The 12115-nt window shown below is 48.8% G+C and overlaps 1 protein-coding gene across 2 annotated transcripts in view; it reads right to left on the bottom strand.

Moving 5' to 3' along the window:
• The window catches only part of LOC144754081 (flavin-containing monooxygenase 5-like), a 171849-nt gene extending 160668 nt beyond the window's left edge, over positions 1 to 11181 (bottom strand). The window contains exon 1 of one of the 2 annotated variants that reach the window (XR_013594653.1): positions 11058 to 11164. The gene's annotated coding sequence lies outside the window, so the exon portion shown is untranslated. Of the gene's footprint in view, positions 1 to 11057 lie in introns of both variants that reach the window. The other variant, XM_078641638.1, reaches the window with a different exon arrangement.
• Positions 11182 to 12115: the final 934 nt, after the last annotated feature.

Below are 12115 nucleotides of genomic sequence, written 5' to 3'. Positions count from 1 at the left end.
TCCCACGATGGATGAAGCTGTCGGCGTCGAAGTTACCCAGGATTGGGCAACAAGCCTTGGCTAATTCAAGCCCACGCGGTGGACTCAAAATGGCGTCTTGAGTGGACCAGGAGGGTCCGGGGTGCTCCTCTTTTGGAAGGGAGCAAGGGCCAGCCTGGAGCAACCAGACCAGCAGCAGAAATGTCGTCGGGCGTCGTTCAGAAGGCCACAAGCCAGCGGGCTAGTAGCCAAACAACGCGGTGAGCAGCAAAAAGCAGAAGGGCCCCACGCAGATCGTGGAGATGCTGGGAGGCTGCACTTCGGTGCTGGAGCTGCTCAGGGTCGGGGCTTCTCGGACCCCAAAGCACTCACCAGGAAATTACTCGGCGGGCTTGCTGGAAAGAAGTCGTGCAGTCTTGAAGATGGCCGGTCCCTCGAGGTCTCGTCACACCCACGAATCTCAGCGTGACTGATGATGCAGGTAGAGGTCAGAGGTGCCAGGGAAGCCGGTTCTCGTCGAGCTGGGCAGTCTTGATCCGGAGGAGAGACTTGCAGCAGACCGCAGTGTTCTTAAGATGGTGCCTGCGGATGCAGGGTGACTACTCCTTAGTCACAAGGGAGAAATATTAGGAAGAAGTCTTGAGTTCCTTTCGTGGAAAGTAGTTTCAGGATTCAAAGATGATCTGATTTGGAAGGGGGCCAGTTCCTACCTTTATCCTGTAAAAAGGGGCTGGCACGCGACTAAGTCCTGCCCTAGGGGTGGGACTAGGAGGGGGGTGGTTACACCCACTTCCTTGGCGGGCTTTTCCCCAGCACAGGGTCTGGAGTGACCCTGGAACTGGTTCCAGCCAGCCTATGCACAGTGAGCACCGGGGTGCCACGTGCAGTCACCTTCCTCTAAAGCCCTGCCTACCTACAATACACAAAACCCTGTCTGGGACGGTGCTGGCACCGCCCCTGGCAGGAAACCCTTTGTCCTTATCTCCTGCTCTGGGAGGACTCCCAGCAGCAGGAGGGCAGACTTGTGTCTCGGTGGCAGCATCCATTTTGTGGAGCTGAGGCTCTGTTTGACTTTAACCGGGGTTAGGGGTTACATACATGTCGTGTCCCTCTAGAAGGGTGGAATGCTAACCCCGTCGCCAGAATTGGCGAGGGGTTAGTATTCCAATTCGTATGACACCTTACTCGACATGTTTTGATAAAGCGATACCAGAGTTGGCATATAACCGCGAGGATTATAATGCACTTAAGAGTATATGGTATGCGATATCATGGAAACGGCTAAGGGATGGGTCCCGAAAGCCGCAGACAGGCTCAGCTCATGCCAGAGCACCATCTCACACGATTCCAAGCACTCTGCCTTCAGGATTGTTAAGGCCTGCCATAGGAGTGACTGATAGGAGATCTGTGTGTCCATTTTTAGGGTTAGATATAGGTATACTATATCTAAAGCAAAGGGTGATTACACCACCTTGCCCCAGCTGTCAAGCAGCCAGTTGTGTCAGATTTGGATGGCCAGCCAGGGGTGGCATAATACATGCTGCAGCCCCTGGTAGGCCCTGGGTACACCTATGCCCTGGGTACCTAAGGTACACTGTACAGGGACTGGTAAGGTGACTCAGTATCCAATTTAGATATGTACCTAAGGTACATGGAATCCATTTTACAGAGAGAGCAGTAGGCCTGGGGTCCTAAATAGCAGGGCCCCAGGTCAACTAAGTCAGAAAACCAGCAAAACACCAGGCAAAAAGTTGGGGGCAACCATAGTCAGGGATCTACCTTCCTACATAACCCCCCCCCCCCAAACGAAAGGAGATAAGGCTAGCCTTGCCAGGTAAGCCTATATTGCCTGAGTGGCCATATAAGGAAGTACCAGCACTGGCATGGTTACCCCCTATCTCATGGTCCACTAAGCAATCCCTCACCCTAAGGGTGTCTGAGGGTCTCCACCATAGGGAATCTCTACCTGTGGTGTGTTTTGGCAAAGTAAAAGGCTGGTGCTGAAATGGAGTACTGAAGTGAGGCTCCACTAATTTTGGGCTCAGCTTCCTCCAATCATTTTCCACCATAGAGGCCTTTCTTTCCAAGACTGAGTTGTTTTGGGCTCTCAGGGTCAACCTCTGGCTACCTACAGCTGGAGGTTGGGTCCCTCTGTTTGGCTTACTGGAGGGACAGGTCAGGTTTGGGGCCCTCAGGTCCCAGGTTTGGCTGTGCCCAACAGTGTCCATCTGTGGGAGGTCCCTAACTAAATTTAAGTGGGATCCCTCAGGAGTTGGTTTTATTTTCACTTGGCTAGGACTACTAGCTTCAGTGCCCTTAATCTGCTGATTGGGGATTTCTTTTGGACAGGGGGCCCTTTGGGGTCCACCACTGGCCTCCCTGACCTCTACAGCCCTGGGCTGACTGAGGCAGGGTAGAGAGGGGCAGGTTACCTGCTCCAGACTGGGTCCCACCTTGGAAGGGTCCACTGACATCAGGGGTTCTGCCAGGCTAGGCCTGACTACCTCTGTGGCAGTTTCTTCACAAGGGGTCAGATCAGTTCCCTGAGGAGGCTGATCCTTTCCTAAAGTCTGGTGGGAGGGAGATTTCTCTTCCTCCTCAATACTCTCTGTCTGAGTGGAGTGATCCATAGTTTCAGGCTTCACAACACTATCATCTGTCTGAGTTTGAGCTGTGGCCATCACAACTCTCCCAACCTTTTCAGGAGGGGGCTCAGTTTGGGTGTGGGCTGTTACCATGACAGCCTTGACAACCTGTTCTGGGAAGGAAGTTGTCTGAGATTGGGTTGTGACTGGCACAACCCTCCTGACCTGTTCAGGGAGGACATCTTGGACTGGGGCTGTGGCTATCACTGCCCCACTAACCTTACCATGGGTGTTTACCATTTTAGAATGGGTTTCTTGCTCAACTTCAGCCCAGGCTGAGAGCTCTAAATCATTCCCCAGTAGGCAATCTACAGGCAAGTTTGGTGACACTGCCACTCTCTTGTGGCCAGTGACACCTCCCCAGCTGAGATTGACCACTGCCATGGGATGATCTCTCTGTACTCCATCAATATTGGTCACCTGGTATGTGGCACCAGGTAAAAGTTGCCTGGAGGGGACTAGACTCTCAGTCACCATAGTGATGCTAGCCCCTGTATCTCTATAGGCCTCAACTTTTATACCATTGATGAGGGGCTCCTGTCTGTACTTGCCCAAAGTGTTGGGACAAGTTGTGAAGTTGGCAAACCCCATGCCAGTCTCACAGACAAGAGTATCTAAGTCAGGGGACCTGGTTAGGCCAGAGTCCCCAGGAACTCCCAAAGTAAATGCACCCAAATTCTTGGGGGCACTCCCACCACCTGGGGGATTACTACTAGTAGTAACAGGAGGTTTGGGAATGTTACTTGGGGGTATGTTTTCCTTATTGTTATTCTTTGGGCAACTGCTGTCAGTTTTTAAATGACCCACCTGTTTACAGGGATAACAATAAGGTTTCTTCTGGTTGTTGGAAGGATTCTGGGACCCACCCCCCTCAGAGGATTTTTGGGGCCCTGATGTGGTTTGATCTGTAGATTTATTCCCACCCTTCTCTTGAGGCTTGGTTGATTCCTTTTTCTGGTCACCACCTTGGTTCTTGGGCCTAATCCTGGTTCTGGCCCATTTGTCTGCCCTCTTACCCAATTCTTGTGGAGAGGTCAGATCAGAGTCTACCAGGTGCTGGTGTAATAACTGGTTCTGACAATTATTTAAGACTTGCTCTCTCATAATTAGATTATACAATCCCTTGAAATCAGTAACCTTACTACCCAGTAGCCAGCCTTCCAAAGCCTTAGTGGCACAATCAACAAAGTCAGACCAGTCCTGAGACTGAGTTTTCTGGGTGTCTCTGAACAGCAACCTGTACTGCTCAGTGGTTAAGCCAAACCCATCAACCAGTGCATTTTTCAGGACCGGGTAATCATTAGCATCCTCCACTCTTGTAGTGAGGAGCTTATCTCTACCTTTACCATCAAAGGAGAGCCACAGTATAGCTGCCCACTGACTCTGGGGAATGCACTGCACAGTGCAGGCCCTCTCCAGAGCAGCCATCCATTTCTGGATATCATCCCCTTGCTTAAAGGGGGGCACTATCTTAGTCAGGTGTTTAGTATCTAAACCCTTCTCTCTATCTCTTGGGAGATTGCTGCCACCAGTGGGAGCTAACCCACTCATCTGCTGCTCTCTTGCCAGGGCAAGCTTCTCTTTGGCCAGGGCAATTTCTTCCCTTTCAATCCTCAGTTCAGCTTGTCTCATCCTAGCTTCATGCTCCCTTCTCTGAGGGGAAGTAAATCTCCTCTGTGGAGGATTCCTTCTCCCCTGAGAAGAGGCATTAGAGTGCAGAGATCTATTGGAGTCCCTAGAAAGAGATCTATCTCTCCTAACTCCAAGGTTAGGCCCACTTCGGGTTAGTACTGGGGGTCCCCCAGATCCTAGCCCAAGTAAGTCTAAGTTGGCCCTGGTTAGCCTTCTGACTACCTCAAGACCTTTGTCTACCTCATCCCCAGAGAGTTCCCCCTGATCCTCCTCCTCCTCAACTGCAGTAGCAGTGTTGGGGAGGTCTGGATCCCCAGAGGTTCCCTCTAAGGCTGGCATGTTCTCATGTAACTGAGAAAGCTTTCTGGCATCATATGTCTCTAAGAGACCTATCAGAAAGGGAATGGTGGGGTTAGACCCCTGCTTCAGTTTTCTGGAGACACAGATCTGTCTCATCTCCTGGAAACTGAGAGCTGCATATCTTGAAGTGACCTGTGGAGGGTCAACACTGACCAGGGGAGTCTCAGTAGAATCTCCCTGGGTAGACATGCTTTTCTAGTGAGGTGTAAGTGGTGCACTTACCTACACTATATGTTTGCCTACTGATCCCTTGCTAGAGTTGTAGTTTAGGGTGTGCTAGGCCCTAGGAGCTACAACAGCTGGTTCAGTAGAACTCAGAGTATTCTAAGCTAAGTTATATGTACCTTTAGTACTTATGTGATCTTTCACAAGATATTCTTAGGGCATGTGTGGTAAAACAACAGCAAGCTCAAATCCCAACCGCTGCTCACCAATGTGAGAAGTTGGCCTGATGTGCAGTGTTCACTATTCTAGTGATCACTATATATCAGTCCAAACAACCCTCATTGATGATTGGTTGTAAGTCAACCTTATAGACCAGCTATCCTAGTAGCATGGATACGAGCAGTCTAAGGCTAAGACTCTAGAGGGCGTGTTAAGCCAGCTGTTTTACCATCACATTACCCCTTGAACACCCAGTGAAAGGACACCACACAAGTGTTATGAAAATAAACAGTGTATTTATTAGAATCACAACAACCCTGTACTCTTTATGAGGACAGGGTGCTAGGCACACAACAAAACTCTTACGAAAATACTTAAGTTAGCACGTTATACACAAATGCCCGAGGGGCACGAAAAACCATATACTTAAAAAGTGGAATGCGAAATTACTAGCAGGTAAGTACAGTACTAATAGGCTTTGGAATCGCTAGGACTTGACTATAGAATCGTTAGATTACTACTAGGAGGCCCAGGGGACTCGGGTGCAGAGTGTGCACTCTCACGCGGGATGCGGGACAAAGTCTATGGGAGCTAGTAAAGTCAAAGTTAGTGTTCACGGGCGAACCCGACCTGGTAGGAAGAAAACGACAGTGGATCTGACCCTAGGATAGTGAGGCTATGCTGGGACACCGAAGTGCCGAAGTTACCTAGCCCAGGGGCTGCAGCTGCATAGGTCTGAAAAGACGTTGGGGATCTCGTTGCCGGACCAGGAGCCTGGAAGAAGGAAGTTGCTGGCAGGCGACCAGTGAAGGAAAGTTCGTTGGATCCAAGCCTGGATCGAGGAAGAAGAAACCTGAAAGCAGAGGGGACCAAGTTCTTGAATCACTAGCCAGTGATTAAGTGGGCACCAGGATGGCACCGGGCGAAGTCACCTCGACTAGGTGAGTGGGCGACGCTGGCTCTGCAGATCTCACGGACCAGGAGGCGTTGTCGGCAACCAGGATGGAGAGGCGAGCTGTCCCACGATGGATGAAGCTGTCGGCGTCGAAGTTACCCAGGATTGGGCAACAAGCCTTGGCTAATTCAAGCCCACGCGGTGTACTCAAAATGGCGTCTTGAGTGGACCAGGAGGGTCCGGGGTGCTCCTCTTTTGGAAGGGAGCAAGGGCCAGCCTGGAGCAACCAGACCAGCAGCAGAAATGTCGTCGGGCGTCGTTCAGAAGGCCACAAGCCAGCGGGCTAGTAGCCAAACAACGCAGTGAGCAGCAAAAAGCAGAAGGGCCCCACGCAGATCGTGGAGATGCTGGGAGGCTGCACTTCGGTGCTGGAGCTGCTCAGGGTCGGGGCTTCTCGGACCCCAAAGCACTCACCAGGAAATTACTCGGCGGGCTTGCTGGAAAGAAGTCGTGCAGTCTTGAAGATGGCCGGTCCCTCGAGGTCTCGTCACACCCACGAATCTCAGCGTGACTGATGATGCAGGTAGAGGTCAGAGGTGCCAGGGAAGCCGGTTCTCGTCGAGCTGGGCAGTCTTGATCCGGAGGAGAGACTTGCAGCAGACCGCAGTGTTCTTAAGATGGTGCCTGCGGATGCAGGGTGACTACTCCTTAGTCACAAGGGAGAAATCTTAGGAAGAAGTCTTGAGTTCCTTTCGTGGAAAGTAGTTTCAGGATTCAAAGATGATCTGATTTGGAAGGGGGCCAGTTCCTACCTTTATCCTGTAAAAAGGGGCTGGCACGCGACTAAGTCCTGCCCTAGGGGTGGGACTAGGAGGGGGGGGGTTACACCCACTTCCTTGGCGGGCTTTTCCCCAGCACAGGGTCTGGAGTGACCCTGGAACTGGTTCCAGCCAGCCTATGCACAGTGAGCACCGGGGTGCCACGTGCAGTCACCTTCCTCTAAAGCCCTGCCTACCTACAATACACAAAACCCTGTCTGGGACGGTGCTGGCACCGCCCCTGGCAGGAAACCCTTTGTCCTTATCTCCTGCTCTGGGAGGACTCCCAGCAGCAGGAGGGCAGACTTGTGTCTCGGTGGCAGCATCCATTTTGTGGAGCTGAGGCTCTGTTTGACTTTAACCGGGGTTAGGGGTTACATACATGTCGTGTCCCTCTAGAAGGGTGGAATGCTAACCCCGTCGCCAGAATTGGTGAGGGGTTAGTATTCCAATTCGTATGACACCTTACTCGACATGTTTTGATAAAGCGATACCAGAGTTGGCATATAACCGCGAGGATTATAATGCACTTAAGAGTATATGGTATGCGATATCATGGAAACGGCTAAGGGATGGGTCCCGAAAGCCGCAGACAGGCTCAGCTCATGCCAGAGCACCATCTCACACGATTCCAAGCACTCTGCCTTCAGGATTGTTAAGGCCTGCCATAGGAGTGACTGATAGGAGATCTGTGTGTCCATTTTTAGGGTTAGATATAGGTATACTATATCTAAAGCAAAGGGTGATTACACCACCTTGCCCCAGCTGTCAAGCAGCCAGTTGTGTCAGATTTGGATGGCCAGCCAGGGGTGGCATAATACATGCTGCAGCCCCTGGTAGGCCCTGGGTACACCTATGCCCTGGGTACCTAAGGTACACTGTACAGGGACTGGTAAGGTGACTCAGTATCCAATTTAGATATGTACCTAAGGTACATGGAATCCATTTTACAGAGAGAGCAGTAGGCCTGGGGTCCTAAATAGCAGGGCCCCAGGTCAACTAAGTCAGAAAACCAGCAAAACACCAGGCAAAAAGTTGGGGGCAACCATAGTCAGGGATCTACCTTCCTACACAGGGGCATGTAAATATGCCCCTTAGTAAATAGGGTTTAGCGTCAAAAAGCATGGGTGGTTGAATGTGAACACCCATGTGTCACCCATATAACACCCCCTTGAACCAAAGTAATGCAAAGCAGCGTTTCACACTGCTTTGCGTTACTCTTACATACAAATCAACGCCAATACCAATTAGTGTTGGTTTATAAATCCCAAAACAGGTTTAGCGTCAGGTTTGCATTGAAGAAGTAACTCTAGCCACACGCTAAACATTTGAGAATCTGGGCCTGTATCTCCTATCAGCGAGGGCTTACAAGGATATCACGTTTGCCTGGAGCCAAACTTGAAGGATTGACATATCTGATTGGTGTGTCCCTTTACTGATATGAATGCTGAGATATTTTCTGCAAGCTCTGCAAGTTTACAGAGAGTGAGTTCTAATCTCCTGCTAGAAAGCGAGAAGCTTGCAGGGCAACCCTGTAGGTCCTTGCCCTGCCCTGCCCCGCCTGGCATGGAGGGTTAGGACAGACAATGGAAGGAGGGTTAAAGTTACTGACCACAAAGGATCGACAGTCAGGCACAAGGCTGTAGCGGGCATAGTTCCCAGGCCTTACACGTTTAACCCCATCTATTTTAGGAGCAGAGGATGGATGAGACTCACTGAAACTCCCAATCTGTTGATTCCTATGCAAGGTGTATGTGGGTGACATTTTACGTGCCACCACTGAGTAGGCTACCATCCTTTGTGGATGAGTTTTAGGACACTATCAGAAATCAGAGCTCACTGCCCAAGGGGATAGAACATGCTTCTGATATTGGCTTCCAGTCGAGTCTGATACCTTCCAGAAGGACCTTAAGGGGACCCAGGAAGGATGGACTTCAAATTTACATGGCCATATGCCGCCTCATTACTTACTCTGCTTTGACCCTAGAATAGATCTAGGAAAAGTCTGGGAAATGGACTGCCAAGCAGAGAGAAGGTGCCACTACCCAGATTGATGGGAAGGAAGATCATCACATTACCTTTACTATGCGACCCAGCCCATTATGTGACGTACTGAAATTGTATGTGTTTCCCCAAGTGAGAAATGTGATGTTTACTAGGATAAACCAGATGACTGTGGAGTGTAAAGTATTTCAATTTTTTATACCCTGCCGCAATAGCAGAGGAGAACCCGGCAAGATCAAATAATAGACTTGCCAACAATAGGCACATTGTTATTTTACACACTAGATTACGAGTAATGCGTTTTTTACTTGTGCATCATGGGATGGGGAATGTCTCAATGAGCTGAATTTTCACCACTGACAAAAGCAGTGATCTGGATGTTCCAACTTTGAATCCTTGATCCAACCAGAGGAAAGTAAGAGGACAAACTTTGCAGCACAACTTCCATATCAATGCAGTATACAACACAATATGACAACCTGATTTGTATATTCATATGGGACTCCTAGAGTCCCATAGGTACCAGAATTGCTGGGTAAGTAAACCTCACTTGCTCTTTTGTGGCATGCTTCATCAAGTAGATATTACCAGGACGGACTCGACCTACAGATGGTGAGAGTTTTAAATAACTGGTTACTGAATCGGTTCAGTGATTCAGATTAATAAAATTACCTCAGGGGTAAACCCAAAGACATTTCTTTATTAAGCGGGTACCCTTCGTAAGATTAAAAAACAGAAGGGGGGTTGATAACAAGTGCTAGGACTTATACATCCTCATCTTAAGCTAACATAGTTGGACCATTTGGAATGCCTATATGGGTCAAAGGCCTTCAGGGCGGTGATTGATCCCTGCCTAGTTAGCATATATATTCATGCATAGAAGACCATAATATGGGATAGCTTTCTTACCGGACATTGCTTGAAAGAACGTAAATCACACAACGTTATCTAAGGGTCAAAATGTCTTTATGGTCACATGGAGGGAGGCAAGTCTCTAGTCACACGGTAATCAAGAGATAGTTTTGGCTGGGCTACAGCAGAAGTAGGTGAAACAGTTCATACTCTCGCCTGATCTTGATGAACATGTGACTTGAGGTGCCTTCATCAATGTGGCCACCAAGACATTTGACCATTAGATATGGCTGCTTTATTTACTTTCTTTCAACCATTGAGGCATGAAAACTCCCTCCCCTTTAATGGCTTGTATGCATGGATATATGTGCTAATAAGGTGGGGATCAATCATAGGCCTGAAGAATAGCCATTGACCTTTGGGCATTCCAAATGGCCTAAACATGTTAGCTTAAGATGAGAATGTATGAGTTCTAGCTCTCATTATCATCCAGCATTCTATTTTCTAAGCTTACCAAGGGTACCCGCTTGATCAAGAAATGTCTTTTGGTTTACCCCTGAGATAATTGTATTATTCTGCAGCCCTGAACCTGTAACCATTTATTAAGAACTCCCTCCACCTGGAGGTCGAGTCCATCCTGGCAGTATCTACATACCACAACAGGGTAAGGTTACCTATCATGAAGCATACTACAAAAGAGTGGGCAGGGTTTCCTTAACCAGAAACTCTAGTACCAGTGAGACTCTTAAGAGTCTGATATAAATATACTTAGTGTGGTATACAACCTTGAATCATGACAGGGCAGACTCTGCTTTCTTTTGCTTTTTTTGAGTACTGTAAGCTGGGTAAAAATCACTGATGTAATTTATAAACACTTAGAAACAGTATTCAGCACTGTACAAAAAGAAGTCAAGTTAGTCACGTATGTAGTTCCGGAGTTGTTGACAGTTTGACTTGGGGGAAGTGCAATGTTGAAAGGCACCGTAGGTGATCAACCCCACTCTGAGGGTGAGTGTGTTCTCCTTTAAGACCCAGGTCTGTTGAAAAGGTCACACCTAGTTAGCAATGGTTCTGGTTTGAGGACTGGGAGAAAGGTTAACAAAGTTCCTGGGGGTGAGCGGGTTAGGGACTGGCAAATCAAGTATTCAAACTTCCAAGTAATGTAACCAAAGCGTGGTCTCTAGCATGAGATTGTAGTAAGCACAGGAGGCTCTCAGGTAAAGCAACACCACAGCCAGTAGGCAGAAATCATATTAAAAAGCATATACACATGGGAACAATCATACCTAGAGAGTGCCAGTAAAGGTGACAACAAGAACATGCCCCATCTGTGTGTGAATGTCAAGCCAGGGAAGCGTAGCCTGGATAGGATCAACGACCCTATGCTCTGTCACTCCACGTCACTTTAATTACAGGGACACGTAAGCACTTATTTGCCTGATAGATATTACTTTGGAAGGGTGCATTGCCAATAACATTCAGACTCACCTGTGTCCTGCTAAGCCGGCTGCCTCCTCAGTTGCCGCCTGTGGTACAGTGCGCTCCCTTGCTTTCAGGAGCCCTTAGAAAGACTTGCCTGGCCAAAGTCCACTCTGTAATCTACCTGGTACAGAGCGGCATTGTGTAAAAGCATCGCCCTTTGTGCCCCTATCTCAGGCCGGTTTACCTTTGTCATATATACGTGCGAGTCTCCAAATATGGACAGTGATGAACTCTCCTGCCTTCCCACGTCATGTTATTTTAAGTTCCTTTTTTTATCTAGTATCCCGTACCTCTTACTGGATGCTGAGTGTGGGTTTGTAGTTGTAGGTTTTCCATTGGAAATCTTACTCCTGGGGGCTCTGCTTACCAGTCCTGGCCTCAGTGAGGGTGCAGGTTTTGTAAAGTGAGAGTTCTTACCATGATAGTGGTCAGTGAGAGTAAGGGGGCCTATAATGCTGCTGGACAGACTTGTACAGGATTGGTGTAGGCCGTGAGCTGTCTGTGGGGGTGCAATGCAGTGGGGATTCTATTATTTTGACCCATCACCGCCCATGTGCCAGTGCGGAGAGGTTGTCTGTCACAGCTATTGCCCTTTCCTAAGCTCTTAAAAGCTGTAGGCCATATTTGTCAAGAGGTCGCATTGCGCCATGAAACGGGATGCAAAGCAACCCAAGATGCGATTTATCAAGCCACGCAAGGCCCCCTGCGAGCCCCTGAGTTACCTAATAAATCTAGAGTAACGCAGCGCAAATCACTGTGTTGCATTACTCTGACCCCAGGGAGGCGTTCCATGGGTGGTGAGTGGGTGTTCCCACGCAACACCCATAGATTTTGGCGCATTCCCGGATTTACCATAGATGTTATACCTGGGAATGTGTCAAAAGGCTACGCCTCCCCCAGATGAGATGTAACGAGGAGAAATATTTTTATATATCTTTGTTTTTTCCTATATCTATGTGTAATGCATTCTGCAGCACTCATAGAAAGAGGGAAATGACTCAGGGCTTGTTTTTGTGCAGGACGTTATTCCTTCCTGCACAAAAGCAATCCTGGCATTGGTAAAA

Source organism: Lissotriton helveticus, chromosome 1_1 (assembly GCF_964261635.1).
Source record: "Lissotriton helveticus chromosome 1_1, aLisHel1.1, whole genome shotgun sequence".
NCBI lineage: Eukaryota > Metazoa > Chordata > Amphibia > Caudata > Salamandridae > Lissotriton > Lissotriton helveticus.
This window is presented reverse-complemented; position numbering and strand designations above follow the sequence as displayed.